Below are 23,296 nucleotides of genomic sequence, written 5' to 3' on the forward strand. Positions count from 1 at the left end.
TTACATTGGCAAATTTGAAATCATTGATGATCACAGAGCTGGGAAAATTGTTGTGAACCTCACAGGCGGGCTAAACAAGTGTGGAGTGATCAGCCTCAGATTTGATGTGCAACTCAAAGATCTAGAAAAATGGCAGAATAATCTGCTTCCATCCTGCCAGTTTGGTTTCATTGCACTGACAACCTCGGCTGGCATCATGGACCATGAAGAAGCAAGATGAAAACACACAGCAGGGAAAATCCTGGAATTCTTTTTCTAGGGATGTAATACATATTTACAAAAAAAAAAAAAAGATTTTTCTCTCTCCTTGGTTTTAAGAAATTTAATTATGATGGGACTGGTGTGGTTTTCTTTGTGTGTCTTTTGGTTGTGTTTTATTGACCTTTCATATCTGTAGATTTATAGTTTTTATCAAATTTGGAAAAAATTCAAGTCAGTTTTTTTCTTCAGATATTTATCCTGTCTCCTCTTTTTTTTTTTTTTAAACAGCAGCTCTAACTAAATATATATATTAGACCTACCCTGAAGTCTCTTTCTTTTTGTGTTTTATTTTTCCTTTGTGGGCTGTGTCTTCGATTTCGGGCTTATTCGTTTTCATTTAAAAATTACCATTAAATCTATCCAGTGAAAAAGTGAAAATGTATTTTTTACATGCATCATTAAAGTTCATAGCTTTAGAAGTTCAATTTGCGTTATTTGATTTGGTTTCCATATCTCTACCTTAAGATGCACATTTTTTCTATATTTTTTGAACATGTGGAATATAGTTACACTAATTTAATATTGTTGACTTTCAGTTCCATCATCTTTGTTGTTCTGTGTACATTTCAATCGACTGATTTTTCTCTTCATTTGGGGTCTTTTGTTTTTGTTTGCTTCTTTGCTTTCTGGTAATTTTTATTGTGTGCCAGACATTGTGAATTTTACCTTGTTGATGACTGGGTATCTTTCTTTTTATTCCTGTAAACGTCCTTGAACTTTAGTCTGGGACCCAGGCATATTACTTGGAAACAGCTTGATCCTTTTGGGTCTTACTTTAAGCTTTGGGAGGTGGGACAGGGTAAGCAGGGTCTGCACTGATTCTGCCCACTTTTCGGGCAGATTCCTTCCAAGGGCTCTGCGTGGTTTTCCCTCTCTGGCTGGTGGGAGCAGGAACTCTTCTGTGTGAGCCCTGAGGATTCTTCTTCTAATCCTTTTGGGTGCTTCTTTCCCCATCCTCACGTGGTTTCTTCACACACACAGGCTGAACGTGACTCTGCCGAGTATGGGAGGGAAGACTCTGCCAATACCAGGAGCGTTCTTGTTGGGTGGCTTTCCCTGTCTCTTACGCTTCCCTGAAAACACCAACCTCTTATTGACCTCTGATTCCCAGCTCCATTTCCAGACTCTGCCTGGTTTCTGCTCCCAGCACCTTGGCCTGGAAATGTGTTCCAGGCAGTTTGCTGGGGCAGTCAGAGGGTTCACCTGGTTTGTTTCCCATCTCTCAGGGACCAAGATCCTTGTTGATGGTCAGTGTTTTGAAAATGATTGCACCACAGATCTTGTCCAGATTTTTATTTTTATTTTTTAAGGGGGAAAGTAAATGCAGTCCCTGTGACAGGAATGAATATTAGGAGAACAGAATCTAACAAAAGGGAAACAGGATTTTGATTTCTTCATAGCTGTATTGGACAGAATTTGTGTATCTTTCTTGAGTTTTGTTGAATAAACATAGTGCTAGACATAATTTGTGTGTAGTTTTTAAGTAAAGAAATATGGAAGTCCCTTTATACAGTGTAGAATCCATCTCATCACCATGAAAACCTTTGTTCTTGTGTGATATAAATTATTAGAGACTGTTTTGTGTCGTTATACAAAAGTTATTTTTAGTATGTTGTTTTGTTAGGTGGGTCTTTACTTAAAATCTCATTTAGTTTCATGGTAGAGTATCTTTGTTAGTATGATTCAAAAGAGAATATAATTTGGGGTTTTATTAGTGTAAAAATAATTACCATAAACTTTACTTTCCAGTAGACTATATTTAAATGTGATATATTACTTTTTCTAGCCACATACTTTTAGCCTTCATTATAGCAGAATCAAAGTATGTTATTCCATTTGTTCCAAATTTCTCTCCATTTTCTATCCAGATGGCTGCTGACTCAAATGTATATGATAATACATTTACATTTTTTCAGTTAAGGCTGATAAATCCATTTTAATGCTATTGAATTGCTTAATGAATAAAAGATTTAAATGTGTAGTCAGTGCTTATGTTTCTGTAAAGTGAAATATCCTGAAAGCGCTAGTAGTGCTGATAAAGTTTCCAGATTGTGATTTAAGAACTTTTCTGTTTTGCAGTTCTGTTATTACTGTTTCTATACTTACCAGGTGACAGAGTCATTTGAAAGTTCTCAGTTGACAAGGATCTCAACCTTGCAAAGAATATATATATTGTGCATGTAATACAGTACAAATCTCAAGTAACTGCTGAGATGCCTAGGTGGAAACTTACCTTTCTAGGTCAGGTTCCAGTGAATCTTGTTTTCCTTATTCAGAATATGGTGTTAGGTGAACTGACTCAGCTTTAAACTCTTCATATCCTGCCATGGGGAGAAATTACCTGCCCCAGTGATGAGTTTGGGAGGACAGGACAATGCTGTTTATATTCCTTGCTGCTGTGGGAGTATTGGAAATTACTACTTGATCTACCTGAATTTGAGCTTGGCAGTGGTCCAGGGACATTAGTGATTTGCATGAAATATAAACATGAATTATTTGAATCAGCTGTTCCTGTTTTTTTTTTTTTGAGACAGAGTCTCGCTCTGTCGCCAGGCTGGAGTGCAGTGGCTCCATCTCAGCCCATTGCAACCTCCGCCTCCCAGGTTCAAGCGATTCTCCTACCCCAGCCTCCTGAGTAGCTGGGACTACAGGCGTGCACCACCATGCCCAGGTAATTTTTGTATTTTTAGTAGAGACGGGGTTTCACCACATTGGCCAGGATGATCTCTATCTCTTGACCTCTTGATCTGCCCACCTCGGCCTCCCAAAGTGCTGGGATTACAGGCTGGGCCACTGCACCTGGCCTGTTCCTTCCTTTTTTAAAATTATTTTTATTTTTTGAGACAGGGTCGCACTCTTTTACCCAGGCTGGAGTGCAGTGGCGTGATCATAGCTTGGCTATGGCTCGGCTTCCCAAAGTGTTAAGATTACAGGCATGAGCCACCACGCCCAGCCTGGTCCTTCCATTTAAACATTGATTGCAATGTGGCCTTTCCTTTTTTGCCACCTGAGTTAAAAGACTTTAAGGAAAGTATATGTAAAAATTTACCATTTGCCATTAAACATTCATTAAAATTTTTTGTAATGCTTAGATCCATAGTCATAGTGTCATTGTAATTTGCTAAGTATATGTGGAAAAGAATCACTGAAGGTCGGGCGTGATGGCTCACACCTGTAATCCCAGCAATTTGGTAGGCCGAGGTGGGTAGATCACCTGCGGTCAGGAGTTCGAGACCACCCCGGCCCACACAATGAAACCCCATCTCTACTAAAAATACAAAAATTAGCCAGGCGTGGTGGTGGGCGCCTGTAATCCCAGCTACTCAGGAGGTTGAGGCAAGAGAATTGCCTGAACCTGGGAGGTGGAGGTAGCAGTGAGCCGAGATCATGCCATTGCACTCCAGCCTGGGCGACAAGAGCCAACCTACATCTCAAAAACAAAACAAAACAAACAAAATAAGAATCATTGAGCTCCTTTCTGTGTGCCAGTCAATGTGCCAGTCATTGGGGATACAGAGATGAAACCACGAGTGCTTTTCCTGTAGGAGGAGTCCGGTTTAGTGGCAGGGCTACTCGTAGACAGTGCCGTGTAAAATCGCCTGCACTGTTGTGCCTGAGGATCTGCAGGAGCCTGAGCAGGGATCCCTGGAGTGGAGGGACGGCCTTTGAGACAGTGGAGGGACCCGTGCAGCAGCCCGGAACCCGGCACTCTGGGGAAAGGCTGGCAGCTTTCAGTGTACCCAGGAGCTCAGATTTCAGCCTGAGGCAGTGAAGAGCCCTTGACATATGGAAGAATACACAGATACTGGTTTATATTTTTAGGGAAAATCTTTTATTATTTTAGGGAGGGTCACAGAAATTAAGTCATTTTCACTTGTTGGAAGAAACAATTTCATGATAAATCTAGTTAGTGTTTATTTTGTTGTTTACATCGTAGCATAAACATCTGTGTAATCATGGCAGGTAAGTGAAGCCACTGTTTTTGTTGGTTTAACTCGTGACTTAGCAAAAACTGGAAAGGTATTTCATTTCTTGAGACTTGTAGCCACTGTCCTCCCTTGTCTACTCCTGAGGGTGAGCAGTGCTGGTGTGACTGTTAGAAAGCACTGACTTAGTCTCTTCCTCTAAGATTGCTGCAGGTCCACATGACCTGTGGGCGGGATGGATGATTGATGTCTTTCTTTTGAGGGGTGGTAGTGAAGTAGAGCGTAGGGGATTATTAACCACCTAGGTAGCTGGATCAGGCAATGGAGAGTCTCTGCCTTTCTTCACATCGAGTATATAGAATTAAGCATTCAGAAACAAAAAGGAGTTAAGGCACATATATCCTTTTCTCCTAGGATAAACTGTAACCCAGGTCATCTAAGTTTTCAAAAATAGACAAAATTTAGGAATGTATGATGAATTTATAGATGATGAAAATCAAATGAAATTGTCTTGTTACATGTATATTTCTTTAGAAATGTACATATACATGCAATCATTGCTATATATTATCTTTCAAATTCTTCAGTTTGGCATCATTTACTGGCTTCCTATTAGATGAGGATTGTAGCTTGCTGTACACTGTGTCTTTCCCACTCTTCAGTGTCCTACCCATCTAATCCCATCAGGTTTTGGTTAAGACTACATTACTGTTTATGTTATTATGTCTTCTTAACTCTTGTTCACTAAGCTAAATATTGCATTATACTATACTTATACTGTAATACTATAATAACTTAGTTTTGCTTGGAGTTCATTACCTCGTTTTTTTTCACATGCTTTTCTTTGAACATCTGACTGGGCCTTCCTGTGCCCTCCAACAACTGGGCAGTGCAGTCTTCATGCGGTCATACCTGCCAGAGAAGTTTTTCAGCTCCAGTATTTTTTCTTAAGAGACATCCCTTCTGGATTTCCATAGTCTTCACCACAATTTGGAGTGGTTGTTAACGCAGGAGATAGATGTGTACAGCCATCTCCTGGGATGTCCCTTTTTTTTTTTTTTTGTGACTCTTCTGTTTGCCTCATGTGTGGATCTCCCGTTTCCTAAATCACTTACCATTTTGACTGTGCACATCTTTCAGTAGCTTCTTGAGAAAATGTGAATGGGAGGTAAATTTTTTAGACCTTGCATGTTTCAAAACACCTTTACTATATACCCTCATATTTAAATTGATTGACTACATATAGCAATCCTGCATGGAAATAATTTTCTCTAAGAATTAAAAGATAAAAGCTTCTGACTTCTGGGATTACTGCTTTCTGATGTTTCCTGTTGCTGTGGAGAAATTAGATGCCATTGTGACGTTGCCCTTTCTTTCTATGTGATCCTGGAAACTGTTAGGGTTTTCGCCTGTGATGCCCGAAATAGTGCTGTATGTCTCTATGGGTCTTTTTTTGTGTGTGTGTGCTTCATTGTGCTGGGCACTAAGTATGTACTGTTCTTCATTTTGGGGCAATTATCTTATATAGTTATTTGGTAATTTCTTTCTCTCCCTTAATCTGCTTTCTTATTCTGGTGCTCCTGGGTGTTGGATATACTGGATTTATTGATCTTTTCTTTCCTTCACTGATTTTTGTTTTCTGTTACTGTTTTCTGCCTGGGAGATAACCTTGACTCTATCTGCCAATCTGACTGTTAAATTATCTTGTTTTTCTCTTTATATTTTTTAATTCAAAGTGTTTTTCTTTATACATAGTTCCTTTTTTAATAGCATTCTTTATTTCCTGTATGCAATCACTTTTCCTCTCTCAAGCAGCATGTTATTTTTTACAATGTTTCTTCTATTCCTTGCATTATCTGTTTCTTCTGAATTACCCTTTTTACTTTTTACAATCTGTTTTAGGCAGGAGGCTTCCTCAAAAGTGTGAGAATCTTTGTTCCTATTTAAGAGTGAGGTGCATTAAAAGGCTGATTGGTAGTGGTGCGTGCCTGTAATCCCAGCTACTCTGGAGGCTGAGGCAGGAGAATGGCTTGAGCCTGGGAGGTGGAGGTTGCAGTGAGCCGAGATTGCACAACTGCACTCCAGTCCGGGCAACAGAGTGAGACCCTGTCTCAAAAAAAAAAGAAAGAAAAAAAAGAAAGGCCTGGCACAGTGGCTCATGCCTGTAATCCCAGCATAGGCTGAGATGGGTGGATCATGAGGTCAGGAGTTCAAGACCAGCCTGACCAAGATGGTGACACCCCATCTCTACTAAAAACACAAAATTTAGCCAGGCGTGGTGGCAGGCGCCTGTAATCCCAGCTACTCGAGAGGCTGAGGCAGGAGAATCGCTTGAACCCAGGCGGCAGAGGTTGCAGTGAGCCGAGATCGTACCACTACACTCCAGCCTGGGTGACAGAGCGAGGCTCAGTCTCAAAAAACAAACAAACAACAAAAACAGGCTGGTTGGAAGCCTCCTGTGTGAGCTGGGCATGTGGACAGGTAGGCATTTCTTTGGGGTTATCATGTGATCAGCCAGCTTTTTCACTGGGGACTTCCTCATGTTGATATGTGAAATATTGCTCAGGAGTAGTTTATTTTCTCCAGAGAAGACACTGGTCGTGTTCTGCTTGGAGGACATGGTGGGTGAAGTCTAAGCCTGGTTGCTGACATTACGGGGCTGGGCTGAGGGGCTTAGGGTCTCAGTGTTCAGTACTTGCTGTTAATGTACTGTGTGGCCATTTCACAAACCACCTCATCCCTGTGAGCCCTACTCGTTTCTGGTTTGGTGTCTACAATGGAAGAGGGATGATGGTGGTCGTCTAGATGCTCTGGTTTTACAGACTCTTGATTTAAATCTGGTTTTGGTCTGGTGGTCTCCAGTTCTTGAGCTGTTCAGGTTATACCAGCTGTGTTAATTTGTTCCTTCTAGTTACCCGATTTCCTGCACCCCTCAGCCAGTTAGGATTGACCTTGCTTTTCTCATTCCTGTGTTTGCTTTCCATCTACATATATTGTTAGCACTATTGTTTCCGTTTACAAATCACTTCAAAACTTCATTTTATTAAAACAATCATTTTTTACCTCTCCCCATTTCTTGGGATCAGGAAGTTGGGAAGGGTGGGGTTCTGGCTGGGTTTCTTGCACCTGGTTGTGGACAGGCAGTGGCTGGAGTTCGGAGGGGATTCGTTGAGCGTCTCCAGGAGGTATCAGGACAAACCTTGGAGATGGGAAACAGCACAGCAAGGCATACTCCCACAGCAGTCCCGTGCAGCTCCAGAATGAGGGAGCCATGGCAGGGGCGTTAGTTTAATAATCATTGGAACTAATTCTCTTTCCAGCTTCTCCTTAGACCTCTTCACATTTCTACCTAGATGTCTTACCAGAATGGAATTTTCAGATCCTTCCTTCTGCCCCACAGTGCTCTTTGCCATGCTCTTTTAAGGTACCAGAATACTGGGAAAAAAAGGGCGTTCTGGATAAGTGAAAATGTCCTAGGACCTGCTTGGTGTTTACTGACTTATTAGGAAGTTGATAGTGAAATGTGAAGGGTTCATGACAGTGACTTGGTGTTACTAGAAAGCAAAAGTAAAGTGAGGAACACAGGAATCCACAAGTGCTGGGTGTGGGGTAGTGGGTGGGGTGCAGTTGTGGGTGAAACTTCAGTGTGAAACTTGGAATCAGAACATTTAGCTGAGTCTAAATGGAGTTTCTTTCTTTTCTTTCCTTTCGTTTCCTTTTCCTTTTTTAGAGAGGGTCTCGCTCTTTTGCCCAGGCTGGAATGCAGCGGTGCAGTCATGGCACACTGCAGCCTCAACCTCCCTGGGCTCAGGTGATCCTCCCACCTCAGCCTCATGAGTAGTTGGGACTACAGGCATGTGTGCACCACCACATCTGGCTAATTGTTTTGTATTTTTTGTTGAGACGGGGTTTTGCCCTGTTGCCCAAGCTGGTCTTGAACTCCTGGACTCAAGCAATCCACTCATGTCAGCCTCCCAAAGTATTGGGATTACAAGTGAGAGCCACTGCACCTGGCCAGTACTTTATTTTCATACAGAGACTGAGAGTAAGACTTCATTACCAAATAAAAGTAGGTTATTAAATATTGCTTTATATATTTTTAAAGTTCTTACAGAAAGAAAGCTTCCATATACTCTAGACCATTTTGAGATTCTTTCAGGCTGTGACTCTTAAGGTCAGCTACATTTTTATTGACAGCAATCCTGGAAGAAAAGTAAAGAGAAGTGAGAATATAATGTTGTGATTCTGTTAAAATCACTCAAAATGCTTGAAATTGGTAATACTTTTTGGCATGTTTCTTTCTAAAATCAATGTGATAATATCCGCTGCATTGATAAACATAGTTAGCAAGCATTTTTGTACTTAGCGTTTGTGTATAAAATGTAAAGGAAGGTTTTTTAATTCAGAGAAAGTGCTCATGTTTGAAAGACAATATATGGATCTGGAAGAAGTAAAAGTAAATCTTTAAACTCTAATTGCAAGGCTGTCTGCTCATATTTAATTGACACACGTTTAAACATTGGTTGTAATGGATTGTTTGCCATTTAACTGACATTAACGACCTCAGTTAACTCATGTTTTTATATTACATTGGCTGTTTATTTTTTGTTAATTTCCCTTTAGTGTTCAGCTTCCCATACATTAAAAGTTTTGCTTTTTATAAACAACTACTGTGTCTTGAATCTCTTTTTATTATTAAAACTTTCACACATGTATTGGGTTTAATTGCATATACTTTTTGTAGCCTGAAAATGTGAACCATATGATAATAAAACGTAAACGTCTGCACATTGCTACAAAACACAGCTCTGTAAGGGAACTCATATCTAAATATCATCATCCTGTCCAAGTCACTCTCAGAGATGTGACTGTGCCCTGCCTGGCTCATCTCGGATCAGGACAACGCCTGCTTCTGAGTTTGTTGGATGGGAATTAAAAGCAAAGCTGAAGCAGAACCTTTACTGCTTTATTTCGAGATGTAATGTCCTGTTGCACCGAGTAATTTTCAGTAAAAGTATTCCTGCCTTCTGCGATTTTTCTGTCAGTTTTTGTTAATTTCTGGCAAAATTCCTTTACTTGGAAGGCTTTTGTCTTTGATCTGTGAGGATTCACAGAGGAAGGGAAAGCGATCTAGGGAGGATCTCTAGCTCTTCCTTTTGGAGTTACCTGATTTTCATTTTTATCACTTACCTGTCCTCAGGTGTCAAGGCCTCAGGACTGGTTTTGTTAGTCACTCTGACCTTCCTCTCAGCCCCTTCACTTGTTAAGTAGATAACACCTGTATGGGAAGGTATTGGATTTTTAATTATTAGAAGGACACATCCTCTTTCTCGAACAGGCTTGTAGCTAATTGTTATTAAATACAACATTTCATTTCAGTTTTAATTTCTGTTTAATAAAAAGCTTTTTAAGTCTCCAAAGTTTGATTGTCTAATTATTTTTAAGCTTATTCAAAGCGTGAACCCCCTGCATGGTAAAATCATCAGCATAAGAGACAGCAGGGGCTGGTAGTTAGGCCCTTGCGTTTGAATCTGGCTCTGCCACTTGGTCGGCTTGTTTCATTTCTTGTGCTTCAGTTTCCTTACCTACAAAATGGGACAACAGAACTTATGTCTTCGGTGAAGATTAGCGCGTGATGTGCTTAGAGCATTGCCCGGCTCATAGTAATTACTCAGTAAATGCTTGCTGTTACTGTTGCTATGACTATTATTATTAAAGAGCTTTCGATACTTCTACACAGACTACAGTATAGTTATCTGGACCTAATTTTTTTTTAAGGCCAATGCTACCATTTTAAAAGGAAACTCAGCTGTCAGCATAATGGTAGTAAAGTGGTAGCAAAATGATAGTAAAAGTAATTAAACAGGATTAAAACACAAACTGGCTGTTCATTATATGTACTTTGTATTAATAAAACAACATAGGCCGGGTGCGGTGGCTCATGCCTGTAATCCCAACACTTTGGGAGGCTGAGGTTGGCAGATCGCTTAAGCCCAGGAGTTTGAGACCAGCCTGGGCAACATAGCAAGACCCTCATCTCTACAAAAATATAAAAAATTAGTCGGGTGTGATGGTGTGTCTGTCATCGCAGCTGCTCAGGAGGCTGAGGTGGGAGGATGGCTCTAGCCCAGGAGGTCCCGGCTGCAGTGAGCTGTGATACTGCCACTGCACTGTAGCCTCGGTGACAGACAGAGAGAGAGACCCTGTCTCAAAAAATTTAAAAAATTAAAAGCAAAATATAAGATGGGGTCACCTGTTTTTCTTCCATTGTAGAGAGATAATTACAGCTAATATTTCTGTTTCCTTTTTCTAGTCAGTTTTCTAGATATCAGTGCTAGTTTTTTTTTTTTTTTTTTTTTTTGAGACGGAGTCTTGCTCTGTCGCCCAGGCTGGAGTGCAGTGGCACGATGTCCGCTCGCTGCAAGCTCTGCCTCCCGGGTTCGCGCCATTCTCCTGGCTCAGCCTCCCGAGTAGCTGAGACTACAGGCGCCCGCTACCGCACCCGGCTAATTTTTTATATTTTCAGTAGAGACGGGGTTTCACCGTGTTAGCCAGGATGGTTTCGATCTCCTGACCTCGTGATCCGCCCGCCTCGGCCTCCCAAAGTGCTGGGATTACAGGCATGAGCCACGAGCCACCACGCCCGGCCCAGTGATAGTTTTGTGCCTGTGTTTTCTGCTTTTTTCATTTGACATCACTTGAATTTCCTTAGCTTGTGGAATCTTTTGTTTTGTTTTGCAAACTTAATATATTCTCATACTTGATAGTTGTAGTAATACATAAGCTTTAGTCATTGGCAGGCCCCATGAGCCCTTGTTTATGTTATTTACCCTTCAGAGTATCTTGCTCGAATCTAGAATTGTGGCCTGTTGAGACTTTATTCCTTTGAGTTGAATAGTACCTTTCTGTACTTTCTGTAATATGTTTTTGAATATACATATGAAATACAATGCAGGTAATTATAGCAGATAATAAGTGTGTGCATGATGGTGATGTTGGGGATAATGGAATATTGTGGAAATGGACAATATCTTAGTCTTTCTTCTAGATGCTTACTGTTTGTACATATAGGCAAAATGCTTTAAAAAAATCTGATCTATTGGAATTCAGATTTGTCACAACTAGTTTTAGGGTGAAGGTAGAGGGATTATTGTTCAAGGATTTAGCTGGAGACGCACTTAGTAGTTACAAACCGGGAACTTGAAGGGTGAGAAGGGAGTTTAAGGGGATAGGATAAAAAACAGACCAGTAATATGATAAATAATGTAAACTGTTGGGCCAGTGACTTAATTTACATATGCCCAATTTGTGTGGTGTTTCAAAGGAACACTTCTGTTGTTTTAAGTGAGGTGACTAACATTTCGTACTATCTTCATTCATGCATGCGTGGTGCCTGCAGCCTGCCACTGTTTGTTGTGCTTATCTCAGGGGATTCACTGCAAACCATGGTGAGGGGGAGGGGAGGAAGGGCTAGTGCATCCATGGAGTCCTTCTCTGGCTTCTCCTGGCCACTCCTTCCATAGTTTAAATGGGGGCAGCACATCCTCTTGCCTCTACTAGGAAGTGAAAAGTCTTACTAGCAAGGAGTTAAGGACTGCCAGAGGAGCTTTCTTACCTGCCAGCTCTGGACATCTCATTTCCTGTTTGTCTGAATGCATGTGCAAGCTTAGGAACTTGCCCACTGCAACATCCAATACAGCTGGTTTGCCTGTGTTTCAGGAGAATGGGGAAGTGCGCTTCAATCACTTCCGACACACTTCAGCATGTTGAGCCATCTGATAGGGAGGGACATTGGTGCGTTTTACTGCCTTCTTCCTATGCACCTGGAGCTTTTGTTATGTTAACTGACCAGTTCCTTACCTGTAACCTGGATTAGAGAATGGCAGCCAGTATTCATGACAGTCGCATATGTGCGTTCTTACAATCAGAGAAATGTGCCATAAAAATAATTTCTCATTTTTTGCCTCTGTGTATTCTGCTCCTGTAGCTTGGACCCATGGCCACATTAAGGCCATGTTGTCACAGGGATCTACCGTACTCTATTGACTTTTCTTGTGTTCTGCCATCCTGCTCTTATGACACAGAGAGCTGAGAGTGTTGTGATCTCCTACTCCCATTCTTTGAGCTCCCTTTTGGATTTAACTTCTTGGCCGTGGTTATCATATTTTATTCGTATTACTCCTGATTATTTCACTCCCTGGTTGCTTTGCGAAACCCCTCTAAATCAGGTCAGCCACACTATGTCTCTACTCCCACGTCTTCCATGAAACACTGCTGGGGCAAAATTTCACAACTTTGGCTGTTGGCATTTTTGCTACAAAGGATCGTCTTATGTCCTGGTGGTCAAGGTGAAGTAGGATTATATCTTTTTGCGGTTATGAAGATTCCAAGCAAAAGAGAAGATAATGATGCATTTAAACAGTCACAAGATAATACATGTTAATCTTCAAAAAGTTTTGGGAATTCGTCATAGCTGTACTATACAAAGCCAGTGTATAAATTGAAATTCTAAAGTTTTACTCAAAGGTAGATAGTCATTAAGTAAGGACACTGAGGGTGATACATATTTGGCCTTTAATCCCAGTTGGGCCACCCCATAGTTGTGTGACTGTGGCCAAATTACTTAACATCTCTAAGCCTCACTTTCCCCATCTGTAAAATGGAGATGATAATCCACCCCACAGGCTAGTCTGAGGAGTCAGTGAGACTCCCCTTGACTTCAGTATTGAAATTAGCAATGTTTGCTGATTTATTAAGTGTACATCCAATAAATGCCTTGTCAAGAGTGCTGATGGTGGGGATAGTTGAGGTGGTGGTGGGAGTGGCAGTAGCAGTGGTAGATGTATGTTACCTCCTGGGTGATGGGAGTCTTCTGTATTGCTGCCATGTGGGAGAATGATAGGAAATAGTGATCTCATATTTAATCAGAGGCATCTAAGCTTATGGTTGATACCTTTGGTATAATTCTTGCCAATTAATTTGATTTTCAACCTTTACAGTGAATAATGTAAAATTTCTTATACAGAAAGTATTTAATTCAGTGAATACTTAGGAGGACGTGTTCTCTTACCGGACTTACTATTTGGGGAGCAAAAATATGAATAGGAAGTGGTGTTTGTCCTTAGAGAACTTGAGATCCAGTGAGTTGTAGAGTCAATGGACTGGTTACAGAACAGATTTCCTTAACTTTTTTTTTTTTTTTTAAAGAGAGTCTCACTCTGTGGCCCAAGCTGGAGTGCAGTGGCAGCATCATAGCTTACTGCAGCCTGGAACTCCCGGCTCAAGCGATTCTCCCACCTCAGCCTCCTGAGTAGGTAGGGCTGCAGGCACACACCTCCACACCGGGCTAATTTTTCAAAACAGCTTTTGTAGGCAGGGTGCTGTGGCTCACGCCTGTAATCCCAGCACTTTGGGAGGCCAAGGTGGGCAGGTCACAAGGTCAGGAGATCAAGACCCTCCTGGCCATCATGATGAAGCCCCGTCTCTACTAAAAATACAAAAATTAGCTGGGCGTGGTATCATGTGCCTGTAATCCCAGCCACTCGGGAGGCTGAGGCAGGAGAATCACTTGACCGAGGGAGTCGGTGGTTGCAGTGAGCCGAGATCGCACCACTGCACTCCAGCCTGGCGACAGAGCAAGACTCCGTCTCAAAACGAACAAACAAACAAACAGAACATCTTTTGTAGAGACAGGGTCTCATCTTGTTTTCCAAGCTGGTCTCAAACTCTTGGCCTCAAGCCATCCTCCTTCCTCAGCCTCCCAAAGTGCTAAGATTACAGGTGTGAGCAGCTGTGTCAGGCCTTTTCCTGACATAGGAACCTTTTAACCCTTTGTTTTATTTTATATTTTTGCTCTATTGCATTTACTAACAAATTAAGTATCATAAATGGCTTTTCATGGCTAATCATATTTCACAGGCAAGATGATTAATAATTATAATAGTAACAACTAACATTGATTGAGGGTTTACTTATGAGCTAGGCACTTTTGCAAACATTTTACATGTATTAACTCATTTAATTTTCATGACATTCCTATGAGGGCTGTTATTAGTCTTGTTAGTTCTGCTTCCTCATGAGGCTCTGAGGAGCAGTAACTTGACGTGCCGACTGTTGCACAGTTGGTACACATGGCAGAGACAGTTTCAACCCTGGCAGTCTGGGCCTGCAGATGCTAGCCTGTCTCTTGTGATACTCATTGGGAAATGGGGATGCATTTCTTTCTTTTTTTGTTTCTGTTTTTGTTTTTTGAGACGGAGTTTCGCTCTGTCGCCCAAGCTGGAGTGCAATGGTGCGATCTCGGCTCACTGCAACCTCCGCCTCCTGGGTTCAAGTGATTCTCTTGCCTCAGCCTCCCGAGTAGCTGGGATTACAGGTGCCCACCGCCATGTCTGGCTAATTTTTTGTATTTTTAGTAGAGATGGGGTTTCACCATGTTGGCCAGGCTGGTCTTGAACTCTTGACCTCAGGTGATCCACCCACCTCAGCCTCCCAAAGTGCTGGGATTACAGGCATGAGCCACTGCGCCCGGCACATTTCTGTATTAAGCTAGGATTGTCTATGTTATTGTACCAAATCAGAATTAGAGAAATGTTGAGGGGAAAAGTTCATACTTGTATCTTTCTTACACTCTTCTTGAACTTCAGTAAATTAAAGGATATTTTCCTGAATACATTATTAAGGTACTGATTTTTAATTTATTTTAATTAGGAATAATTGGAACTTAGTATGTTTTCATACACATAGTAATAAATTATTCTAAACGTCCTGAGTTTTTTCCCAAACATTTCAGTATTTCAAAAGTTCTGTTGAAATGAGATGCATTATCTATAAACTGCCCTTTATTTTGTACCTTAATTTGCTTCTCCAGGACATGTTTGTTCAAGTGTATATTTAAAAATTTTTAATCTTGAAAATTAGCCAAAGATATTTAACAAATTTGTAATCCTAATTTAATAACAAAGAAAACATATTTTTGAAAAGTCAATAAAGTTTGCAAAGATCTCTTGTCATGAACTCTTGTTATGTCTAAGTAACCTTAGACATAGGCATTATTTTACAGTTTACTTTTCTTTCCAGTAGAAATATTTTATGGAGAGCGTGTAATGTGTATGCTATGTATGTCATGTATAATAACTGTACAGGGTAGTATGTCAATGCAGATTGCACTAAGCTAACATTTTAGCTCTTGGGTTTCTATATTTCCTGCTGTGAAATATTAACTAGTTGTAGATGCAGACATGAGCATGCTTGTGTGTGTGTTGTAGTCCTTCATCTGGGAAAGCTATTGGGTATCATTGCAGTTTGGTTGCTCCCTTCTAAGTTTCTAAGGTTCATGGGGAAAAAAAATAACATGTAACTGTTATATGTTAATATCTCGTCATCTCCCAAGTAAAATATAAAAAGCCAATTACTTTTGAGTTATTATCACAGCCTCTGAATTTAGAAGATGGTTAATTTGTTTTCAGTGGTTCCACAGCTTTGTTCTAAGATATGTGTTTTCAGTGTTCGTGAGCATCTTCGTGAGTTTTCTGTTTGTTTTCCTTATCAGAAAAGGCACCCCGGGAATGGAGGGGACAGACGGCTAGCACCAGGGCCGTAGGTTTTGGAGCGGGAGGTATTCAGAACGGCCTCCCATCTGTGGGGCCTGGGCACTGATAAAACTTGTAGCGGCTGTCTGGCTTCTCCAGAGCAGCTGTGGCCTGTTTCTGCGCAGAGGCCACTGGGCCTTGGAAGACTGCCCTGGCTATGGAGCGGTCCCAGTAGGTTGCAGGCACTGTGCAGTGGGCAATATAAGGGTCAGCACCAGGCACAGCGTTGGAGGGAGCCGCCGGCTGCAGACTGGATTGCCTAGCACTTCTGTGTCACTCTGCAGTTAGCCAAGTTTATGTTTTGGATTTAAAGAAAGAAATCAACTGTGATTTTAAAAAATAGTATTATTCAGTGAATTAAAAGACCTTGTAAATCAGTCTAAAATTCAGATGCCTTCTGTAGGGAGCTGAATTTTTATCAATGAGCCATTTTAGGCCATAATTGTATATATATGCTTTCGCTTTTTTTTTTTTTTTTAAGATGGAGTCTCTCTCTGTCGCCAGGCTGGAGTGCAGTGGCGCGATCTCGGCTCACTGCAAACTCCGCCTCCCGGTTCAAGCGATTCTCCTGCCTCAGCCTCCTGAGTAGCTGGGATTACAGGCACCCGCCATCATGCCTGGCTAATTTTTGTATTTTTAGTAGAGATGGGGTTTCACCATGTTGGCCAGGTTGGTCTCAAACTCCTGACCTCAGGTGATCCACCAGCCTCAGCCTCCCAAAGTGCTGGGTGGCGTGAGCCACTGCGCCTGGCACATTTTAAATATATCTAATGAGACCTACATTCTATTGCAACAAAGGATAGGGGAAATTTCTTTTTGGCCTCAAGTTTTTAGCAAAAGTATTCTGCTCGCTCAGTATGGTGATTCTGACCACAAGCAGTTATTTCCTATTTTGCAAGATGTGTGTGTAACTTTATATATTAGTTTACAGATAGACGTGATGCTTGGATAACAAAATATATTAGACCTTTAAGGCTATTATATTATGCTATTTTAGATTCTCAGACTGGCCATTGAAGTTATATACCTAAGGATAGTGCCAAACAACAATCCCAACTTTCAAAATTTTTTGAATGTAGTAGGAATAATATTTATTCCGTTGACAAGCATGGGTAGAACCATTGCTCTTTAGTAAAAGCCAGAAACAAAACAGTCTTGTTTCTTTTTGAAGTAGCCTGTTGACTTGTTGCTGTTAACTCTTAAATTTCTGTTGATAAATATAGATAATATGTCCAAAAATTTATAAAAATCAAATGGAAATTTTAAGTTTATCTCTTCGTAAAATATATAAGTCTATCAAACATTTTGCTGAATAGGTAATATAAATATCGAGTGGCACTTATTCAAATTATAAAATAAATACTTATTGAATGTGTCAGGCTCACAGACGCCATTGTACCATAACAGCATTATGTAGGAACGTGAAGTTTGTCAGGTATGTAGAAATTGAGATGCACATTTTTAAACTTTTGGTCATTTTTTTTGTTCATGATTTCTGTGCTTGCTTTTTCCATAAGTACATTTTAAGAATACTTGATGCAGTGAGGGTAGAAATAGTGACTGATTTAAAAAGTTTTTTGCCCTTAATGAAGGGTTAGAATGGGTCACCTATTTACAGTCCCTGTAGATCCTTGAACTCTGTTTACCGTGTATGTGGGTCTGCGTTCTCTTTCAATAACAAGCCATTGTCAGTCAGATCTGACTGTATACATAGGTGGCAGACAGTCTTAATGCAGAATGTGCTAATGGGTTTTAAAGCTTCCAGCATACTCTCTCAGAAGTTTAGATTCCAGAGAATGCCCTCTGATTGTTTCCGGCTCTCCATAGAAGAATTTACGGCTCTCCATAGAAGAATTTACGAGGCTCCGTTATTGATTTACTTCCTCCAAAAGGAGGAAATGATACTTAAACAAATATACAAAAAAAAATACCTTTATAAAATGCTTTTCCTAAGTAAAAACCAGTCCTCATTCCTGGATAATCAGAGGCAGCTTAAAAAAAAAAAAAAAGCAGAACTCTTTTGAAAACATGTGTTAAGTCTGTAGGGTGAGCGCACGCCCATTATGGGCAACCTGATCTGGGCCATCCCCTGTACTCTGCCTCCAATTCTCAACCGTTCCCTCCAGTGTCAGTGACATTTAGTAACCTGTCCAAGACCAGACAGAAGACTGAGTCCAGCCCAGGGCTGCCTAGGATTGTCCTCCACCAGTGGACAGACCAGTGGTCTCTGTGCCCCGGTGTGTCCTCACAGGAGTGCCTGGAGAGGTTCTCTTACCCTGAACACGGTGTCACTAGCTCTCCCAGCCATGCACCAGTGCCTGCCAGCACATGACGGTTGAGTTATTCTTACTGTCCTCCCCTGTCAGCTGGGGCTGGGTGGACTGAGGGCAGAAGAGTCAGGGCCACTTGCCAAGACTTAGGTCTGAGCAGACTGACTTTGCAGGGGCCCCTCTTGCACCCCTGGAATGTGAGGATCTTCAGCAGAGGAGGACCTGCACCTTCCTAGGCACGTCTGTCTCTGAAGAGGGCCCTACTGGTACCAGAGGAAGTGGGGCTGTGCCCTCTTTTCACGGGCTTAGGACTGCAGGTGTACCTGAAGACAGACGGTAGGAAGCCTGAGGTGACGTACGAATGAGCCCCTGAAAAGTGAATTTCATTTTCTTTTCTTATTCACTGCTTCTCACTGAAAAGAACTCTGTTTACCTGAAAGGTACAAAAGGAGCCAAAGAGAAGGGAGCAATTTTAAATAGCTGACCTGAACCTTATTTTTACAAAGGACCTGTACAGTGTCCTGACTTAGGAACCTGCTGATTAGAATTCTTTATGGACAGAGATTATCTTGAATAAGTAGGAGAGTTTTGGTAACTCTTCTGAGCAGGCTGCATTCCAAGGATTAAGTATTTGTTGCTGAAAACCATGTGGTCATATAGTGTATTCTAAGTATCTGTTTTGCTCCAAGCCCAGGGTACTTTACTAGGAACTGAACAATTTGGGACTAGATCCTCAAGCCTGCTACTTAGTAACCTTTTAGAGCTTCTAGACTTCACTGACACGGACAAGTGCAAGTGAGAAGATATGCTTAGTGACAGAGTGCCCAAATATTCAATTATCGTCAGTGCTATACCAGCTGCTATTAAGCTATCACCAGATGAGACGGAGAATCTGCAGCCTAGTAACGTGTTTCATGTCATTGATGTGGAAGTAGAATTACCAGATAAAATACAGGACACACGGTTAAATTTGAATTTCAGATAAACAAGGAGTAATTTCCTAGCTTAAATGCGTCCTATATATTACATGGAACATATTACATAGGACATGTTACTCAATCTGGCAGCCCTGTAGAAAAGGAATTCACTTTAGTGATGAGAAGAGGCCTCTCTCCCTGTGATATAAGCTGTGGGAAAACCTCAGGACCCCACACAAAATTTGAATGCTTATATTTTAGCTCCCCAAATCTTTAAACTCTTCAACAGTAAGGGCTAAATCCTTTGACTCTGTAGCAAATTCAAGCACTGTGTGAATAATAGAAATATCTTCTATCCTCCAAAATCTTAATTTTTCTTAATTTTTTTCAAAAGCTTGGGTGGTAAGGAGTAATCTAAGCCACAGGCTGGATGCTGCTGTTAGGTTCTCTCTGCAGGTGGTCGCAAAAACTGTAAGGAATGGCTTCAGAGCTGAGCTGTAACTCAAGTAAGGATTTCTTTTCCTGCAGCGAGGTCATGTCTTGATGAGACTCTAGGGCAACCAGATGGGACAGAGTATTCTGAAATGTCCCCAGTCCCTCTGAAAGGGAATCTTGTAAAGGCATCCTCAACAACCTGCCACCTTCATGGTGTGCCTGGTTAGAGACAGGATGATAACATGGAAAGAAATTGTACTGAACCAGAAGGTGAGTCATGGCTCTGTCTCTGGGCCTCCATTTGTTTCTCTTCAAAATGGGATAATATATACCCTCAATGCATTGTTATGGAAACCAAAAATAAGTAATAGATCAAAATATGTAAAAGTATTTTGTAGATTGTGGAGTACTTTAGAGACAGAGGGTATTAAGCCTACTAATACTACTCTTGTGCTGCATTTTGGGTTTTTTTTGGAAGTTTTATCAAGTTTTATAAAAAAAATGTGAATTTTAACCCATATTAATACCTCATATTAAATTAGATTTTTGCCGTATAACAATAAATGTTGGGGATTGGAATTGCAGTTTTACAATTGCGTTAATGTCCAAATTAAAATCAGCAGCCTGACTGATTGAATGTTTTGTTTTTTTTGTTTTTTTTTTTTTTTTGAGACGGAGTCTTGCTTTGTCGCCCAGGCTGGAGTGCAGTGGCGCGATCTCGGCTCACTGCAAGCTCCACCTCCTGGGTTCACGCCATTCTCCTGCCTCAGCCTCCCGAGTAGCTGGGACTACAGGCGCCCACTACCACGCCCGGCTAATTTTTTGTATTTTTAGTAGAGACGGGGTTTCACCGTGTTAGCCAGGATGGTCTCGATCTCCTGACCTCGTGATCCGCCCGCCTCGGCCTCCCAAAGTGCTGGGATTACAGGCCTGAGTCACCGCGCCCGGCCATGTTTTGTTTTTTAAATCACACATATGCCTGAATTGTTCATGTTAGTAGATAGCCATGATAATCTTTTAATTTATGACTTAAAAGTTTCTGAGAAAATATGATATTTGATGTTGAGAAGGGAAAAAAGAAACGTGTGTTATTCATAGAGAGTATGGTATGCAGTCTGGTGAAGTTGTCCTAGTAAACCTGATTTTTAGCATTACTTAAGACATAAATTCTCAATATTTTCAATCTCCAAGGAATTATTTTTAAACATATTATTTTCACAAGTACCCGTGAATTGATGTGGTCTATGGGAAACACCAAAATAGATATAAAATTGATGGTCTTAAAATTTGTGATTTACCATGCATATTACATTAGTTGTTTGTATAAACATGATGTTGTTCCTCTTTGACAGAATTTAGAGGTTGGATACTTGATGCATCTGAAGAAACCATAGAAGTTTGCGATTATATTACAGAATTCCTCTCATGTCTGTGCAAAAACCCTGCACTCTGTGTTACAGCTCTTCAATCTATTTCCTATTCTGTAAATAAATGTTTAGGTATTGTAATTATACATGTGGCATCCTTTTTACTTTAGTACTGAAATAACAATTCTTTATATCGTCACTGTCATGAATTCTTACCTTTGAATAGCACTTTATAGCTTTCGGGATGTTTTCTCTTATTATCTTATTAAATGTTTACAATTACCAAGAGGTAAACATGGTAGGTGTGTTTATGCTCTCTATGTAAGAAGTAACAGATGTAGAGAAATTCTTATTTACAAAGTTCAGATGGGAAGTAGTAGAGCTGAGATTTAAACACTTGCATTTTAACTTGTTTTTTTTTTTTTTTTGCTGTTATTTCTACCATACCATACTGTTTTCCACAAGAACCATCATTTCTAGAACTTTATATTTAAGTTTACATTAGCATAAAGGAATGCATTTGAATATCTAAAGATTCTCCTATTAAGAATTGGCGTGAAACTCTGTATACATATATTGTTTCTGAAAGATTTAGTAGAAGACTGCAATTACACAAAATAAACTATAAGCATAAAGACATCATTATCCCAGGGAATTGTTTATCTGCAAATGTGAATACTAGAAAAGTGTTTATAAATGTTAGAAGAATGGGTGCAAATAAATTCTTATGGGACAATAATATGGGGTCTATTTTACCTCTTTCCGTTTAACGCTTAAGAGGAACCTCGTCATCGTGACTACTGCAGAGCATGGATTATGGGTGCTGTGCAGGCTTGCAGTCCTTGCATCTGTGCTTCTTGGTATGGATAGAAAGCAACTCTGAAGATGTTCGTGATATGACAGTAGAGTGTGCCTAGATCTAGCTTTTCTATTTTGCTCCCCTCTCCCAATCTTGATCTCTCTCTTTTTTTTTTTTTTTGGTGGGCGGGGGTCAGAGTTTCCACTCTGTCACCCAGGCTGAAGTGCAGTGGCGCGATCTTGGCTCACTGCAACCTCTGCCTCCCAGGTTCAAGCGATTCTCCTGCCTCAGCCTCCTGAGTAGCTGGGACTACAGGTGTGTGCCACCATGCCCGGCTAATTTTTTCTTGTATTTTTAGTAGAGACGGGGTTTCACCGTGTTAGCCAGGGTGGTCTGGATCTCCTGACCTCGTGATCCACCCGCCTCAGCCTCCCAAAGTGCTGGGATTACAGGCGTGAGCCACTGCACCTGGCTCTTGTTCTCTTTTGAAAGAAGTTGAGAAAAGTTCCAAGAGGTGGAAGGGGCACGAGGAATGACTGCTGCAAGCTGAGAGTGGCTGTGCAGCCGACAGCAGCCTCACACCAGTGGACTCATCCTGAGGCTGGAGATTGGCTTTCTCCAGCTCAGTTGTTGAGCGGGGAGCTGCGATGGAAGCAACACCACACATGAAAGTTACATTTCTTTATTCATGTCTAAATTGGTCTGTTTAACAATAGTAGGGAGAAAATCAACAACTGCGTTTTCTCTGGGCCTCTATTCTGTGATAAAATGGTAACTCCAAGCTGTATTTATTCTGCCTGGAAAAGAGGAAGAAAGCGTTCTTTTCCTCCAATTGTGGTGGAACGCGGCCCTTGAGAAAATACCGTGGAGGCTTTTGAGCAGGCTTCACTGGTGTGAGAACACGTTCCAAGTTAAATCAGCAGAGCTACTGGAAGGAATGCAAGGTGGGAGAGGGGGAAGTTTATATGTTTCTCTCTTCAGTGGTGACTTTAGCTTCATGTGACATGTCCTCAAACCTTCTGGGCCAGCGACTTTCAACCCTGGTGGCCATGGCGGTGCTGCAGTCACACTAGGTTGGAGACTGGATGCGCCATGAGTCCTGTACTTACGTATGAGGCACAGCTGCTTTCCAGTGTAGGAATTTACTATAATGGTCAGTACATTAGGATTTCATTTAAAACCTTCATATTAACTAGTTATCCTTGGGATATGCTGGTTAACAGCATGTAATCAGCCAGATAAAGCCCAACTGTGCGTACAAGTTATGTGACATTGGAAAGGATTCTTGATTTCTGTGAGTTATAATTTCCTCATGTATAAAACGAAGGTCACAATCCCTCTGTAACAGTGGCTCTTCAAAAGGTTAGAGGAGCCAGGGTATGACCCTGGCACTTAAAGGCCCAATAAAGCAGTCACTATTATTGTTGCAGTCAGCAAATACAAAACAAGAGCTGCTGTCACATGGGGGTTCAAGACATTGTCACTCTCTTTTCCATTGTTGCCATTGGTTTCCCACACTGATGCTAGTGATGAAGAGCCTAAGAAACACGGGCAGCAGGGTGGTCTGTTAGGAAGCGTGTGTGTTTGTGTTGTCTGGGTACGTGAGCACGCAGGTGCTGCTGAGCCCCGTCAGCAGCTCACCTTTTCAACAGATATTTAGGACCTGCCTGCCTCTCAGTGCCAGCACACTTTGAGGCACTAGGAACACAGCAATGGAAAAACAATTCCAC

General features: G+C 41.2%; 1 protein-coding gene and 1 pseudogene across 11 annotated transcripts in view; both read left to right on the plus strand.

Annotated features, from left to right (window-relative positions):
- ARID1B (AT-rich interaction domain 1B) overlaps positions 1-23,296 on the plus strand; it is a 437,019-nt gene that overhangs the window by 204,025 nt on the left and 209,698 nt on the right. The window lies entirely within an intron of this gene.
- LOC129534453 (small ribosomal subunit protein uS8-like) overlaps positions 1-23,296 on the plus strand; it is a 67,161-nt pseudogene that overhangs the window by 14,713 nt on the left and 29,152 nt on the right.

Source organism: Gorilla gorilla, chromosome 5, assembly GCF_029281585.2.
Source record: "Gorilla gorilla gorilla isolate KB3781 chromosome 5, NHGRI_mGorGor1-v2.1_pri, whole genome shotgun sequence".
NCBI classification, from domain to species: domain Eukaryota; kingdom Metazoa; phylum Chordata; class Mammalia; order Primates; family Hominidae; genus Gorilla; species Gorilla gorilla.